Below are 6,000 nucleotides of genomic sequence, written 5' to 3'. Positions count from 1 at the left end.
ATTGTCTGACAAAGCTTATTTTATTAATTTAAGCCATAAACGCTGGCCTCTCTTGTTGGCTGCTCGCTTGCAGCTCCTTTTTGGCTTTGCATATGCCCCACCGATCCCTCCGATCTCCTCGGTCCATTCCCGCAACCAATTTATTGCCATCGTAAAAAGCCGTTTTGCGTTTTAATAAGCCATGTTCGGTTCTTTCGTTTCGGTTGTTAACAGAAGGCGTCCCCCTGCATCATTCCTCTCGATCATCTCCTTCTCTGTGGATATATTTCTCCGTTTCCCCGCATTCTTGGGGCATAGCTGGGAAATTGGAGTTGTGTTTTGGTGTCTGAGCGAATTGAAAGTGTCGAGAAATTGGCCAATTGAGTGACACTGGTTTATGAAAGTCGGAGAAGGGGAAATGGAGAGGAAGGCCCAAGGAAAAGGTAAATAAATGTCATTAAAGCTACTATTTCATTAAGGTAATAATATATATTAAATAAGGCAAAATAAAATATTATAATCTTTTAAAACCACTCTTATATCTTTACCGTTTCTTTTATATACCAATAAATTTCCCACTGCAATTGGATAAATTACATAATTAAATTAATAAAGAAAAAAAAACACGTTTCCTTTTCTTGCAAATCAAATAGCCAAGCTGAAGACCCCAACTTGACCCGCACAATCCCACTCAATGCCGACTGTTAGGGGGAACAACTCCCACTCTCCGTGTGTGCAGTGCACAATAAAAATAAATATGTCAAAATTAAGTAAGCAGCAAGCATTTCGAAAAAGATAAGGGAAACGCACACACAACAAATAAGCAATAAAAGTGAGGGCCAAAAGGGGAGAGAACCCTTTGCTGGCCATAAAAACAAGGCGTTGAAATCAGTGAAAATTGGAAAGAGCCAACCGAGAGATTCTGCTGAGCAAACAACCTGGCCAGTCAGCCCATCAAGATGCCAGCCAAAGTCCAACAGCGACTCCATCTCCAGGTCCTGGTGCCCAACTGCCAGACTCATACTCATCCTCATCCTCAGCCACATCCACGTCCTCGTCCATAGGCGATGGGCATGAAAATCGTTTACAAATAAATCAGAAAGCGATAAATAAGGATTTTGTCTCGTAATAACTCAGCGGGAGCCATTTAACATGCAATCATAACGAATCGATGCTGAACGCTTTAGCAGACGGACGGAGTCCGGACGGAGTTGGATCCAGGTCCGAGCTCAGGACCCATCTTTCAGATGTTTGCACTGGGAGAAATATTGGATAGCATAGGAAGGAATGAAGGGACTTTGTTGAAGTTATAATAGTAATAACAATAGTAATTTATCAGAAAATGTAATCCAGGTAGTTTAATCCGTTTTTGCAAGTGCATTAAATACCGAGTGGAATCGGAATCTGGATCGGAGGCTGGCAACACGCTTTCACACCAGGCAGTCCCCGTTTGCATGGAATGGGTTCCGTCGGTCGCGGTGGCGGGGGGAATCTTGGCCAGGAGTGGCAAGTGGCAAGTGTGTATCGAATTGTTGTTGACTTGCTGGAGTTGTCGCTGTTATTGTTGCTGTTGCCGGGGGCAAGAAAATAAAGTTGCAAGCGGGAACAGAACATGGCCAGAGTGGTTCCCACTCCACTCCAGCTCAGGAGGAGCAGAGTTCGCACAGTGACAGGGGCGTTGGTGAGTGACGTTTTTATGCCCGTGCCCCATAGCCCAGGTAACACGCTGCACTCTCGCCTGCACTTCATAATTCGCCCACAACAATGCTGCTTAATTATGTTGTAAAACAATCTGGCGAGCAGGTCCTTTCTTTGCTCCTACACTCCGTACGCCCCGCTCCTGCCCAGCTCATAACTCAGACCGGGCACGAGGGAAGTAATTAAAATTACAAAAGCCCCAGCGTTGACGTTGACGGCCGCTTCGTCATAAAATGGCTGCCAGACACGCAGGGCGTATACGTGATTCCCATGACTAATTGCCAGAACTGTGTCACAGGAAACGAGGCAACTCCGCTCCGGGACTTCGGGGCTCCGAGCTCTGCGGCCTCATAGGGTCAGACATGCAGGCAGGCACTGGATCCCGGGAAGGCTCCGGCTTATCGCGATGCAGTTGCAGTTAGCCGCGGCTAACAAGAAATTAAATTCCATTAAGGCTGCTCAGAGCCAAAGAGCCACAGAGTTGCAGCCTAGTCCAGCACAGTGGTAATTTTTTAGATTTTATTCAAATAACTGAGCTTATTTTTCCCCTTTAAAAAATATCATAGATAGAGCCAAGTTCCCCACAACCGTGGCCCAGTGTGCTGAGCTGTGCGCACGCCCGACTAATGAAGAGGTGGTAATTTATGTGAACATCTTCACCTGTTCCTAGACACGTTTTAATATGCCAGCGAGTGGGTACTCATGAATGAGGCGATCCCTGAATGAAGATGTGGGCCTAAACCTGCAGCGCTGTCTAGTTAGTCCGGTCAACTAGCCTTGGCGCGGAGTGCAGGATTAATTAATTGCCGCTGCCTCGTCAGCGGAGCGGCAGACATGACGTATACGTGACATTTGAGATATGTTCAGCCGCTTAATGGGCGACATTTTGTTTGTTTTGCCGTTGCCTCTGCCGCTTCCACTCGCACTAACCGCAGCTTTCGACAATCATCAGTAGCCGCTGTGCCCATTTGCATATTTGTGGCTCTGCACACAACTCTGCATAATGATGCCCCACTGGCTGCGGTGCAGCGATCCACCGTTGTCAAATGACTTGCGTAAATTTATCGTAAATGCCATCAGCTGAAGCTGACGCTCCTCCGCGGAAATCCGTCAGTTAGGCAGGCCGTCAGCCAGTCCGTCAGTGCGTCAGTTCGTCAGCTAGGCTGAATTGGCCAATTGTACGGGGCTGCCAACGCTCCTAATCCTCGTTAATCCCTTCCTCGCTGCACTCAGGGAAACATTTTAATAGTTTGGTAGAAATAAGAATTGTCTAAACTGGCAATTATTGAACACCGGTATTGGGCAGAGGAAAAGGACCTGTAATACCTTTCGAAAACCCCCTATATCTTCTTAAATCTTTTTTAAAATCAACCAAAATTCAGCAATAATTACTTTGTACTAAATCAAAAACAAAAATTGAAAAAGTCGCAGTGTGTCTGAAAATCTTGTTTGTAGCTGCTCATAAATTTGGCTCTGATTGCGGTCTTTGCGAGTGCAGCTTATTTAACATATGCTCCTGGGCTCCTGTGCTATGATATGCTAATGCAATTCTGGCCAAGAATCGGTCGACACAGTGCTGAGCTCTAAGTGCTGGTCTGTTCTCGGTCGCTATGTCGCTTGACACATTTAATTGGAAGTCAATTGGCCGGGTTGAGAGTGATTGCTGAGGTGGCAATTGCGCTGCCACAAAGGCGTGCTAATGCCCGATCTATGACTGGGAAGTGAAACCAGTTGATCACTGAATCGATCAAGGAAGTCACTGCCAATATTGCATCAACCCATTTGAATTGCAAATGCCTTGGGAAACGTTCATCTTCGGAATTAGTTCACTTGGATTATTAGAAAAACAAGAAAGGAAGCCAACTTTGGCACGCCGAAGTGTGCAATGCAATGATTATTAAAGCTCCAGCTTAATTTGTAATAAAATAAATTTCGTGTTTTGCCAAAAAATCCTTATATTCCCATAAAAAAAATATAAATAAAAAAGAAAATAAATATCATTGTCCCTGCTCAATACCCAAAGGACCTAAAGAGGCGGCGACAAACGGCGCTCCGCACACATTTGCGACATTCAATGGGGGCTCGGAGCCGGAGCCGAGGCCGAAGCCGGGGTCTCACTATCCCATTGTCATGCCGGCTTATTGATTGGAATACAATGGATCCTTAAAGTGTGCTTACAAGCGCCGTAACTCAAACAAATTGCAGCGCCCAAACGCCTGACTCAAATGGACGGCAGCAGCGCGGCTACAGCAATGCCACAACACCAACATCAGTGGCAAAGACGACCAGGACGACGACACTGATCAACAGGCGCGGCGACATGGATGCGTCGAATTTTCGAACACGGACAGCGCCTGGGAGGGGCGTAGCTGAAGAAGGATAGAAGGGGCTCCATGGGGTAGGGAATGCGTTTTACATGATGCCTACACGACAGGACAGGAGTGGCCTGGGCCCGACTTGGTTTAACAAGGTAAACCTACTGCTGCCCCCATCCCACCAGCACACTGGTCAACAGCGCCAGGGAATTGGACTCTAAAATGTCAAGCATTTCATAAGGAATTCAATGTTCACTCTACTGATCTTCTAGAACGGAGCCCGAGAACCAAAATACTATCATCACCTTTTCTTAATTAATATAATAATTATTAAATTAATCTGCGAAAATACAATTTACGATAAAATACAAACATTATACAATTTAAAATTAAAAAATTAAATACAAATTGTTTTTAAGCCCTAGTTTCCAAGTTCCTCCTTATCAACACAGAGTATTCCTATCACTTAATCCCAGTTTACACCTGAAAGCCTCCTTACTAATTGCCAACAAATTCATGGAATCATCGTCACACTGTGCACGGGAGTGATTGTTTGGCTCTTCGACTGCCTCTTGGCCGCCTTGAATTATTCGAAGCTCGCCAAGAAAGCCATACGGACGCGGACCAGAGGCGCTACTGACGTGCTTATGTTAAATTTACCAAACAACCGATTTGTATGCAATTTTGCGATCGGAAGACTCCGAGGCAGGCGGGGCTCGGCCGGCTGAAATCCAAATCCCAGCGAGACATCATGACGTCGTGGATTTGCAGCAGAGTTGGCTGTCGGTCCTCCTCTATGCTCACTCCCAGTTCCAGTACGAATCCCATTCCAATCCCGGTTGCATTGTCATTGTCTGAGTCTGCGCCGCCGTCGCGAAGTCTAGTTTATTGGCGCGACTTTTTATTTGCATTCGAAATGATTTCGCGTCTTTTTTCAGAGCTTTTGAAAAAAGTTTTCAGCTTTGTTTTTGTCTGCTGCACGTGATGTATGAGACGTGAGCCGGCCGTTACACTGGAAATATATGGGAGAACTTGGTTATGAAAAATGTTTTTAAATACATTTTCTGTACGATGAAACATTTTATCAGAGCTTTACATAAATGACAAGGGAATTAAGAGAGTGATTCGTGTTGTTCATAATAATTTGTATACATTTTCATATATTTTATATTTTCATAATGCATTCCCAAGTTTACCAAATATTTTTTCTCACAGTGGAACGTACCATGCCCGCCCAACCACACAATTGCCATAAGTTTTGGACGCTCTGCAATTATTTGCGGAATTCCTTTGGAATATATATTGACTCGGAGTAGAGTACCCGGCAGCAGCAGACGACTGGCCAGTAGACTCCTCCTCTCCTGGCTTTCCCGTGGCTGCACTTCTTCTGACAGGCCATACAAGGAAGCCCAGCCAGCGACAGCAATCGTAAATGTGGCATAGAGGCGGCTGATGACGCTCGTGACTGCGACTGTGACTTTGAGTGGACTTTGGCTCTGGCTCTGAATTCCTATGTGAGTCTCCTGATCTCAGCATAGACATTCGCAAATTTGTCAATTAATTTGCATAGAAAATTAAATAAATTATTAATCTTTTTTAAAATAAATATCTCTTATTTGATTAAATGTGTTATCAGATAGCCTTTCATAGAACAAACTTACCTTTAATTTTGAATTTTGCTCATTAAAAATAATTAACCGCTTGGCATTTTGCTAACCAGCACTCCACAAGAACCAACAATCGGGGATCTGACGGATTATAGGCCCCTTCGACAACAAGTTGATTCAATCATGCATACAAGATGGCCAATTCGAGGCAAAACCCGGCATTAGCACCCATTATAGGCTGCCAATCTTTGGGCACCGAATGCTAACAAAGCCCCGCACCCATCCAGGCGGTATGTGTGTTATATGAACTCTACAGCTACACCAACTTATAAGGCAATTGGCGACTGCCCCAAGTGTCAAATTAGACAAACAGCAGACCGCAAATCCGCAATACGCCGATC

Source organism: Drosophila kikkawai, chromosome 3R, assembly GCF_030179895.1.
Source record: "Drosophila kikkawai strain 14028-0561.14 chromosome 3R, DkikHiC1v2, whole genome shotgun sequence".
Classification (NCBI taxonomy): Eukaryota; Metazoa; Arthropoda; class Insecta; order Diptera; family Drosophilidae; genus Drosophila; species Drosophila kikkawai.
Note: the sequence above shows the minus strand (reverse complement) of the source record.